This window comes from Pteronotus mesoamericanus, unplaced genomic scaffold, assembly GCF_021234165.1.
Source record: "Pteronotus mesoamericanus isolate MK-2021 breed Mesoamerican mustached bat unplaced genomic scaffold, CSHL_Meso_final contig_42, whole genome shotgun sequence".
Classification (NCBI taxonomy): domain Eukaryota; kingdom Metazoa; phylum Chordata; class Mammalia; order Chiroptera; family Mormoopidae; genus Pteronotus; species Pteronotus mesoamericanus.
The window spans coordinates 11,784,555-11,796,765 of record NW_026555157.1 but is presented as its reverse complement, the minus strand read 5'-3'; the positions used below and the strand labels follow the sequence as shown (position 1 = coordinate 11,796,765).

The following is a 12,211-nucleotide window of genomic DNA, read 5'->3' as shown; positions in this document are numbered from 1 at the left end:
AATAATGATCATATGAGCTTGTATCATACTAGTATCAAACCGAAAACACCCAAATATCAACAAATAAATGGCTAAACAAATCATGGTATATTCACACAATTAAATAGCACTCCGTGACAAAAGAACAAACTGGCACATACAACAACATATATGGATTTCAGAATGTCATGCTGGGTAAAAGAATTCAGATACAAAAGAGTATATGTGATATAATTCCTTTTATATTAAATTTTAGAACAGAAAAAACTAACTTGTAATGACAGCAGTGTTTTCCTGGGGCGAAAGAGTTCAACACTAAGGGTTAGTAGCAAATGGTTTGGGATAATTAAAATATCATATATCTTAACTACAGCAGTGGTGGTTACCCACGTGTATCACCTGTGAAAATTATCAATACAATTAAAATGGGTGAATTTTATCATATTTAAATTATACTTCAGTAACATTGATTGAAGCAAAAAGGAAAAGGACTCATGGACAACATAAATGATAATGAGAAAAAAATACAATAAAAAATTTAAAAAATAAGGTCAAATGTTTTATCTTTGACAGAAAGAACTTACAAAAACTTCATCTTTGATTCCAAGATTTGGATAAAATTATTAAACCATTATTGGAATTAACTGATTTTCTGCTTATAGCATAGGATAGCACTAATGTCTAACTGACATTTCACTATTTACAAAGTTTTACAGGTAATGAGGCCAGCCCACTCACAGCTATTATTTCACATTTCATAGGTTTACAAAAATAAGTGAAATTAGTTTATAAGCATCATCTTTTGATCTTAATGAAAAGCTATGCTTGATAGAGTTGTACATCTGTACAGGTTAAATTACTGTCTTTGAGTAATTTTTCTTAAATTAGCTATTCACTTGAAGTGGATGCTGATAATTCTTCAGCAAATTCTGACATCTGGTTTCTCATTCCTGAAATCACCATGGCTCCAAATGTAGGTGGTAAACACTGACAAACACACTACAAATTACATGTGCATCATCAATTTTCTTGAGAAACAGAACTTAAAAGCTTATTTAAAAGAATAAGCATGCACCTATACTTTTTATGCTTATTACCAATGAAAAAGCTTATTGGAAAAAAACTCAAAAGCATCACTGAACAACAAAAGAAATAGGTATTCAATAAACTTGCATTGTGGTTGCAGTATTCAGACGTTTAGACTGCGCTTTATATAGCAGAATAGCTCAGCCTCTGTTTCCCGCACATATTTTATATACACGTTTTCCATAAGCCCTGCTAAACGGTAGTGTGGCAACTTGCATTTCTCTTGGTTAAATCCAGGGCGTGCTTTAAAGGTGTGTGACTCATACATTGGCACACGGCCTTACTCTCAGAAGGGCCCCATGCTTGGTTAAAAATTCTGTTGCTGCCCTCCTGAAAGGCTTAATAATTTTATCTTTGGAATTGTGTTTTGTAAGTGAGGTCTGAGGGATTAATGAAGCTTGTGCATGAGAAGAGTAATAAATAACAAAATGAGATAAAAGAAAATAAAAGCAATGCATTTCTAAATGTGGCAGAAAATTTTGATATAGTTTTCTTCCTAATCATGACTGCTAGTTGCCTTTTACTTCCACACATTGAGGCATAGTTCAAAGGGTGTTTTAAATTCTGATGCTGCTGATTTTCCCAGAGTCTTTAGTGTCCTCACTATTTCGGGGGTATAGCTGTTCTAAGGATTGTAAAACAGTTTCATATTTTATACGCCACCCTTCATTCATTCTATAAAAACATTGTCATGTTGGAAACAAACTGACCACTTTCTCAGAGAATATTTATCTGTTCCTAGCATTCTTTTTTTAAAAATAAAAATTGATATTTTAAATTTTAAAAACAGCACTCATTTATTGTCAAAAAAAGAATGCAGGAGTATATGAAACAAAAAACTGACAAGTCATACTCTTACCCCACTCAACCCCATAATCTGCTTCCTAGAAGGAACCATAATTACTGGTTCAGTATCGATCTTTTGGGAATACATTTGTGTGTGTGTCTCATCTTGTCCTGTAACTTGCTTTTTTTACTCTCAATGACATATTGCAGCTATTCTTCTATAGATTGTAGATATAGATCTATGGCATATATATGCTGTATTTTTATGAATATTTTACAAATTTTTTAATTAACCCCAAACTGAATATTTCCAGATTTTCAAAATATAAATAACCTGCAAGGAACAGATTTTTATTTATATCCATCATTTGAAATAAACTTTAAGGACATAAAAGACATAAGTACATGGAATGGATTACTTTGTTTGGAATTATTAGCTGCATTATGACAACCATCCACCTATTTATGCATCCTACCAAGAATAGCTGAGAATTACTGCTTTAGGCTAATCCACTAGAGCTGAAAACAAAAGTTCTGCTGAAATTGTTCTTAATACTAAGCATGATAATGACAGGGATAATAGTGAGTTTACTTTGATTGTTGCAAATGCTTGTCATTAAAAGCTAACTTCTTTGTCCCCCTTTCTAGAATCAGTGCCTCAGGACAAAAGATCAGAGACATTCCTGCAGAGCTGTCTTAACAATGTTCAATGAGCAGTAGGAAAAGCATAGTTTTCTGCACCTAAGGCTTCATCGCTTTTACTGGAAAGTAAGAACATAAGGATTGCAGCCTAAAAGGTGTTCTTCCTCATGGCTCCTGTATAACTTCAGATTCTGCACACATTGAAGCTCTCATTAAAGTTGCTGTTGTGACATATGCCTGGAAGGAGGGGATAGACAGTTATTTTCATTAACAAGAGTTGACAGTTTGGACTTTGACTTTTGCGATAGTGTTGCTTTAACATTTAGCACAGTATAATGGTCCTCTTTTGTCCACAGTTTCACTTTCTGAGGCTTCAGTTACCATGGTCAACTGTGGTCTGAAAATATTAAATAAAAAACTCTAGAAACAATTTGTAAGTTTTAAATTTCATGCCATTCTGAGTAGTGTGATGAAATCTCACACTATCCCACTCTGTCTCACCTTGGATGTGAATTATCCTTTTGTCCAGTGTATACTTACTATACATGCTCCCTACCTGGTAGTCACTTGGTAGCCATCTTGGTTATCGGATCTGTTATGAGAGAGAGAGAATTAGTTCATTCACATAAATTTTATTACAGTACATTGTTATAATTGTTCTATTTTATTATTATTATTGTTAATCTCTTATTGTACCAAATGTAGAAATACAACTTTGTCATAGGTATGTATAGGAAAAAAACATAGTTATATATAGGATTCAGGACTCTCTGTGGTTTCAGGAATCCATCTGAAACATATGCCCCATGGATAAAGGGGTGGGAGCTGCTACTTCTTCCAGGTGCTCCCTGCCACCACTAATTTATAGACTGCAGGTCTGTCCCATAGGCACTGGCTTTGTGCTTCCTTTGACTACTGTTGTGTCTTCCCTTCTTCCCTTTTCCCATCCTCGGTTGAGCCATTATCTCTAGCTCTACTTTGTATCAAGGGATCCAAGAAGACTTTTGTTCTGTGTGGGCAATGGGCACTTTTTTTTTTGACATCAGTTTGAAATCTCAATAACTTTGCATGCTTCCCTGCACATCAATCTGCATGCTGAGTTCAATGCTGATGAAAATTCTGTCTTTTTTTAGACTTTTTTCCTTAGCATTTCTCTAGAGTCAGTCTTTACTCCTTGAACTTTTAATTAGTGTCAAAGAAAAACAAAATCAGGCTTAGGTAAGGGGAGATTTTATTGCAAGAGCAAGGAAGGAGACTACTGTAATAAGGAAAGGGAAACTATTGCACTAGGGAGAATCCTTGGGCCATAAACTCTGCAAGCATCTCAAAGATTAGTCAGAAAAGGGCTTTTGATTTTAGAGGAAGCAAGGCTAGAAAGAACCAGGTTGGGAAATGGGACGAGTGAGAGTTGCTGTGAAAGGACATAGATCAGAGACTGTTATCCCAGGGTTAGTATATTTTCAGGAGGGGCATTAGGGGTTGGGGGCATCAAACAAAAAAGTAAAAGGACTCATGAACATGGACAACAGTAGATGTTGGTTGGGGGATGGGGAATAAGTAAGTAAATTTTAATGGATAAATACAATTAAAAAAAGAGTCCTATACTGGCTCAGGCTGAAGGTAGATCGAAAGCAAGTGGCCTGGAGGAAGAAAATGTAACCACTATATAGTGAACAATCATTTTGTTCCGACCTGTCAGTGGGGAAGAACAGTTAGCTCATCATTAGGAAGCAAAGAATGGGAACTTGGAGGATCTGTGTCTAGCTTTATCATAAGTAGACAAGGGGGTACCTATGAGTCTGATCTAAGTCATACGAGGAATGGTGTTTCTTTGCAACAAGACATTTTCTGAAACACAAAAAATAGAATAATTTTATTAGAACACAAAAGGTAGAGTAATTTTTTTAACTGCTACTGTATTCCAGGATCACAGCATTAACGCAAAATTCAGCATTGTCATCAGTTATCCTCATTTCTTTCTCCGTAGTCTGACTTCTTTCCAGAAATGTGATTTCCAACTCCCTCATGCCTGTATTTTAGATCCACTGGGTTTGTCTTTATTTCTCTCAGCTCTTGTCTTACGTAATTTTTTTCCTTTAAAAGTTTTGTTGCTATTATTCAATATACTTTAACTTATACACGTTAATAAAATCTCCAAAAGTACAGTTTATAATAAAAATACCACTTCACCTCCTATCTCTAAATATGATCCTTCTCCAAACCACACCTCATTTATGTAAGAATATGGAAAAATAAAACTAAACTATGGAAAATGATCTTATATGGTAAAACAAGGAGATACCCTCCAAAATATCTGAATTATTATCTTCTGGAAGGTGGGCTCCTTGTAGTACAGGCTTTCCCCACTATGTAAGTGGTCCAGGAACCCATCTTTATCAGTGCACCAGCTGGTGTGTTGTTGTGAGAGGCTGCATTTGGCTTCAATGAAATTTTTCTTGAAGACTCTTTCAATGTGTTTGCCCATTTCACGATGGGTGCTTTACGAGCGCACCTGCCTGCTCTGCACTAAATGTTCAGCAGTTTTTGACCAAAACAGCATGAATCCCCATGCCCCACCTTCTCTATTCACCCAATTTCAATTATTATTATTTTTTTAAATTTACCTGGATGAAAAAGTTCTTTTTAAAGGTAACATTTTGCTGATGTGGAAGAGGTGAACCAAAAAAAAAGCAGAAGCACTAAAAGACATCAAAATGGACAAGTTAAAAAACTGTCCTGAGCAGTGAAAAAAACATCTTATTAGGTGTTTTGCATCGAATGGAGAGTACTTTGAAGGTGAGTGAATTTTAAATATATAAGAATAAATATACAGTTTTTATAAATAAATTCTGGTTTTGGGCCCCCTTTGTGCTTTCTGTGATGTTAAACATTTTCATTAAGCAAAATATGTATTTTATTTACTCGCTGAACTCTATGGGTAACTCTAAATAAAGGCACTTTTGTAACCAGGTGCTCTATGAAGTTTTTAGGACTTTGCTTCCTCTTATATTTAGGCTCTACTTTGCATTGGCTTCATTTTACCAAATGGTGAAAAAGATGACCACTAGCAGTCCAAACCTGCATTCTAGTTAATGAAAACCTCTAGCTATATTTCCCCAGTTAAATTCTGGGCTTTGATCTTATTGTCTCTAACTGGACCAATGGCTCCTCCCTAAAGAAATTGAACGGCTCCAGATACATCCTATGTACAAAGTCCCATGGTATAACAGGCAAATGGCCTCAGTCCTCTAAAATTACACCATGAAAATGGCCATCTGGCTGTTACGTTGTGGGACCTTTCGTTCATTGCCTAGGAAAAGTTCTTTTAGCTTGGTAAGGTTTGACACCACATGTCCTGTCAAACCTTTCTTATACAAACTTTCAATTTATCTCTTAGTCTTTAGCCTCAGTTCTTAGCTTTTGGTTTCCTAAGCACTTGATGTTTCTGAGTTGGCAAGCCTACTGGGATTCTGGAGGCAAAGTGGTTTTCCCTCATCAACATGTCCTGTCAGCACCAGGCTGTGTTTCTTTTGGCTCCTTCCCCCTCTTTACACTTCCATCCACTCATGTTTCAGAGATTTCTTGGGATTTATTCACTATTGATGCTCCTCCCCTAACCACATTCTCTTGATTGATATTTATACCTTTTTAAGTCCTATAGCTTTATTTACTGGAATCTTGGGAGAGTAAGGAGGTAATGGTAGTCAACTCTTGAATCAAATGTGTCCTAAACATAAAATTCTTGGTGCTTCAAACCTTCGTCTTTGGACATCCACAATCTCCCTGGTCTAGTTGAAAATGTGATCCTCATAATACTCTTTAAGTATATCCTTTCTGGGCTTCACAGCAAAAAATTATAAATGAAGGGTATTATCTATTCATTTTACATAAAATATATAGGAATCTACAGTTTATATTGAACATAAATATCATTTGACATCCTGAGTGAACATTCCTTAAATTTACAACATTCTGGGCCTGAGACGTTTTGCTGCTCACCTTCTCATTTCAATGTTCTCATCACTAAAGAGAAAATGTACTTGCAGTGAGATGTCTTCTACTGGGATAAGTTTTTATTGCACTCTTTTAGTTATCAGACTTGAACATCTTATTCAATATCTTTTAGCTTCAGTTTCCTGGAGTGGTTAAATTTTCAGAAGCCATTTTTAAAGTCCTTTTATTACTAGAATTTCATATTTCTGAAATTCTGAATAAAATAAGGCAATTAACCTGTACTCTATAGACCACGCAAATGTCAAGAATTGAGCCAATGTCTGGCTCACAGTGTGTCTTCAATAAATTTTTCTGAATGAAAATAATTGGAATTTGACCAGTCAATCAATGACCAAGTGTTTACAGAGAGTTTCCTGTGCCAGATACAACTCTAGGTTGGGAATGAAGCAGTGACTACACAGAGCATGAGGGTCTGTCTTTATGAAGCACGTGCTCTAGTGGTAAAAGATAGATAATAAAAAAGTCAGAAAATATGTATGCAAAATAATTGAGAGAGGTTCTACAAGGGAACTAGATAAGTATGTCTTGGTAGATGGTTGTACTATTTGAGGTACAATGTTCAGTAAAGGCATCTCGTGTGAGGTGATATCTGATAAAAGCCTGCTGAAAGCATGGCTGACACAGAATCTTCCAGGTAGAGGAAATAGTAAATGCAAAGACATTGAGGCAGAAACATTTAGAGTGCTGAGAAAATGAATGGAAACTTCTGGAGGGTATGATGAAGGAGAGGTTGGAAAGCTCTCCTTAAATCAAGAGGTTGGAAGAAGAGGTAGGAGACCAAACGTATGAATTTTTAGATTTTATTCTAGGTTTTAATGTAACTCATTAGAAGAATTTTAAGAATTTAAGGTATACAATGATATGTACTAATTATACTAAAATAAATTATAACCTTCTATCTGCTGTGGAATGGACTCGATCACTCTACACTACAGCTTATTCTCATATGGCACTTCCAACTGCCTTTTGCTTAATTTTTCTCCTTAGCACTTATCAGCATCTGGCATACTATATATATTTACATTTTGTTTATTGCCTACCATTCCCACTAGAATGAAGTTCTCTAATGATTGCATTTTTGTCACTTTTCTGTATCACCAGCTGATGCAAAAGTCCTAGCACATAGTATAATTTTAATAAATATTATTTAATTGTTGATGTACAAAAATGCCATCCATTTCTGAATATTGACTTTGTATCCTTCTATTTTGCCAAATTCACTTAGTAGATCATTAGCTGTTTGGTGGAGACCCTAGGATTTTCCATGTACACTATCATGCCATCTGCAAATCATGAGTGTTTTACTTCCTCTTTTCCAATTTTGGATGCCTTTTATTTCTTTTTCTTGCCTGATCACTGTGGATAGAAATTCCAGTACTATGTTAAATAAGACAGGTGAAAGCAGACACCTTTGTCTTGTTCCTGATCTTAAGAGGAATGCTTTTAGTTTTTGTTTGTTGAGTATAATGTTGGCTGTAGGTTTCTTGTATATGGCTTTTATTATATTGAGGTAAGTTCCCTGCTGAATGTTTTTATCATAAATGGGTGCTGGATTTTACAGATGCTTTTTCAGCATCTATTGATATAGTCATGTGAATTTTGTCCTTCATTTTGTTTATGTGGTATTTTACATTTATTAATTTGCAGGTATATCATTCTTGCAGTTCTGGGATGAATCACACTTGATCATGGTATATGATCTTTTTAATGTATTTCTGAATCTGGATTGCCAGTAACTTGTTGAGGATTTTAGCATCTATTTTCATTGGAGACATTGGCCTATAGTTTTCTTCCTTTGTTGTGTCTTTACTTGGTTTTGGAATTAGGATGATACTGGCCTCATAACAAGAGTTTGGGAGTCCTCTATCTTCTTGAATTTTTTGGAATAGTTTGAGAAGGATAGGAGTTAGTTCTTCTTTAAATGTTTAGTAAAATTTGTCTCTGAAACCACCTGGTCCAAGGCTTTTGTGTGCTGGGAGTTTTTTGATTACTGCTTCAGTTTCACTAGTTGTTATCAGTCTATTCAGGCTTACTGCTCCTTCATTCAGTTTTGGAAGATTGTATGTTTCTAGAAATTTGTTCGATTCACCCAGGTTTTCCAATTTCTTGGCATATAGTTCATAGTAATTTCTGACAATCCTTTGTATTTCTGTGATATCAGTTGTAACTTCTCTTTCATTTTTTATTTTATTTATTTAGGTCCTCTTTCTTTTTTTCTTGATGAATCTGGTTAAAGCTTTGTCAATTTTGTGTATCTTTTCAAAGAACCAGCTCCTGGATTTATTGATTTTTTGAATTGTTCTTTTAGTCTCTATGTCACTTAATTATGCTCTGGTCTTGATTATTTCCTTCATTCTACTTGCTCTGGACTTTGTTTTTTGTTGTTCCTCCAGTTCTTTCAGATGTAGGGTTATGTTGTTTACTTGAGGTTTTTCTTTCTTCTTTAGGTAGGCCTGTATTGCTATGAACTTCCCTCTCAGGACTGCCTTTTGCTGTGTCCCATAAGTTTTGGGTTATTGAGTGTTCATTTTCATGTTTCCAGGTACTTTTTGATTTCTTCCTTGATCTCATTGTTGATCAATTCATTATTTAATAACATATTATTCAGTCTCCTTGTATTTGAATATTTTTGAGCTTTTTCTTTGAAGTTGGTTTCTAGTTTCAATAAATTTTGATCTGAGCACATGCTTGATATGATTTCAATTTTCTTGAATTTGCTGAGGCTTGTTTTGTGACCTACCACATGGCCTATCTTTGAAAATATTCCATGTGCGTTTGAGAAGAATGTACATTTTGCTTCTTTGGGGTGAAAGTTCACACACACACACACACACACATTAATTGACATATATATCAATTAAGTCCATTTGATCTAGAGTACCATTCAGTGCCACAATATCTTTGTTGATTCTTTTTTTGGAAGATCTTTCTATTGTTGAGAGTGGGGTGTTAAAATCTCCTATGATGATGGTGTTATTGTCAATATCTTTCTTTGAGTTAATCAATGGATATTTTGGTGGGGAGGGATTGGTCTTAAGTGGAGCTGTAGGATCAGATAGGAAGCCATGTGGGCTCATATGCAGCTCTCCTGCCCTTCAGCAGTCATCTGGACCCTGAGCACTCCTGAGGTCATCTAGGGACGCCCATTTGTGTAAGTAGGACCCGTGAAATGGAACCAAGCCAAGGTTTCAGCACCTAGGTCACTGAGAGGCCTCTTCCTGGTGACTTCAGAGCAGGTTGTGTAACCAGCCATGCAGGGCCATCAAGGGACCAGGGGAGCAGAATGAACACCCAGTGTGGCGTAGAGCAGCTGCTGCTATAGAACTCTTTAAATCATGAAAAAACAAAATTTGCAAATAAATGATCCTTATCCAGGAACACATTTACTAGCTGACATCCTGTTTAATATCCAAAGACCTCTAAGACATGCTGGCTACCCTTGCCCCCAGGCTGCCTATCTCAAAACCCAGGCTGGATATTCCAACCCTCCGCCCTGTTTTTCACATGCTGATTCAGTGGGCTTTTTGGTTCAACACCAGCCCATGTATAATCAGTCAGTGCAATATCATAGATCCCAGCACCAACACTCCAGCAGATTGTCCACCAGGGTTGAAATATTTAAGTCAGGTAGATCAGATACTGATTCATCAGTAAATTGAGCTTCTGGAAGTCTTAACAACTTTTGAAAATAGTAACAAATATGAAATTAATAATATCCTTGCACAGATGATTTATTTTGCACTGGAGGATAGTGATTTTTGTACTTGAAATTTCTGTGGGGCTTCTAGGTCTTTTACTGAGAATGTTCTTGGTAAAATGGCCCAGAAGTCATAACTTGGAGAGACCACTAAGGTGTGCCAGCTGTTGTTGCCCTTGCTGCCTTCAGCAGGTAGAAATCCGTGCTCCTTCTGGTGAGCCGGTAGGTTATATTACTCAGAAGTTGTACCCATGCCTGCCAAAATTCACAGTTCAAATATAGAGGAGAGAAGATGCACTAAAAATTATTGGCCTATATCTTATGTCCAGCTGTTGTGAAGATATTGATTTTGAGATTAAATATCTTGAAGAAAATGTGGTTGGCAAGATTTCCCAGCAGTGGGCTGGCTTTGTAATTTATAGATGCCAATAACTTTGAGATCCTGTTCCTTTTAGATCCTGATGTGAAAGTGAAAGCTGTGATGTTTGTCATGTATTTCCCCATTGACTTCATGTTTTTTGAAAGGAGTGGAGGCACACACCAGAGATCAGGGGGAGTGTGGTAGTAGATTAACAAAAGTCTCCTCAAAAAAATAAAAGAATGCATGTGTAATATATATGGTGCTTCAGACAAAAGTAGTGAGAATGGAGATGAAGAGAAGAAAAATTGAAGCTTTATTTTGAAGGTATAATTGATGGTATTTGTTGCTGGGTTGAATTTGAGAAAAGTGGGAAACGTGAGGGTTCAAGAATGGCTGCCTAGGTTTTCATCTAGCTATTGCAAAAGATAAAGTTATTTTCTGAATTGGGAATGTGAAGGGGAGAAGCATGTTTTAGGGAAGAAGTTAGTAGGAATTAAGATTGGAATTCAATAGCCAAGTGGAAACGCTAGCTACACAATTGTAGTCAAGATATAAATTTAGTAGTTATCATCATCAAGATAGCATATAAAGCCATGGATGTTGTTGTGATTACACAGAAGTGTACAGACTGAGAAAGTTAGAGGGCTCAGGACTAAGAAATGTGTCATTAATATTTAGGCAAGGCCATTGAAAGAGATGGAAAACGATGCTTGGATATAGTGAGACTGAGCAGAGCTATGTCACAGAAGGAGAGCATCGAGAGTGAGTCAAGAAAGACATAAACAGCTTTGCTGACTGCATCTGGGAGCCAATAAGCTGAGGACACAGAAATGTCCACTGGTTCTTGACAAGAGCAAGTGAATTGTGGTGCTAGGAATAAAAGCCAGATTAGAAATGGTTAAAAGTGAATCATTACTAAGGAAGGAAACAACTTTCATTGTGGAGGAGAGCAAGAAATATAGTAAAAGGTAAAGGGGATATGTTAATCCAGGAAAGAAGGGGATAGCCATGGGTGTATCCTCTTTAGCTGATAGTGGATGGTGGCAAAGTGCTGTGTGGGCATAAAATAATTGTTTTGAAGAGATGATATTTTTATGTATCCCAGTGGTGAAGGCTATTTAATTGCATTATGCCCTAAGATATCTCTAAGTGTAATAGTTCCAGTGTCAGAAGGGTGACTTGTTTCCATGTGCAAAATAACCTGAGATAATTATCTGAATCTCAGACACTGTGGTTTACTGTCATACTGGAGCTTTGCCTAGAATCTTGGCTCTTTGTACTTGCCCCATGACTCTTCAAGCCTGTATTTGTTCACCTACTGAATGAAAACAATAATGCTCGCTACCTGGAGTTGTGGTGGGCATGAAGTGAAATAATGTCTGTATGGATTGACTTATATTATGTGTGTGTATACCAAAAAAAATAATAAAATGAACATTTGCTGAAATGTTTCTGACATTACCCAATTTGTAATAGTGCAGCTATTGTCTTATGTCCTAAAACAGTGCTACATAGTAAATGCCTTGAAGGTAGAAATTACGGTTTATCCATCTTTATATCCTCAGTATCCATCAGTGTATTTAGCTCAGAGCTAAGCATATGTCTGTTGAATTAAATTAAAAAAAAAGAAAAAAGAAATATAAAGA

At 36.1% G+C, this 12,211-nt stretch overlaps 1 pseudogene; it reads left to right on the top strand.

Moving 5' to 3' along the window:
• The first annotated feature begins 9,842 nt into the window (after positions 1 to 9,842).
• LOC129073593 (phospholipid scramblase 1-like) lies at positions 9,843 to 10,769 on the top strand (annotated as a pseudogene).
• The last annotated feature ends 1,442 nt before the right edge of the window (positions 10,770 to 12,211 follow it).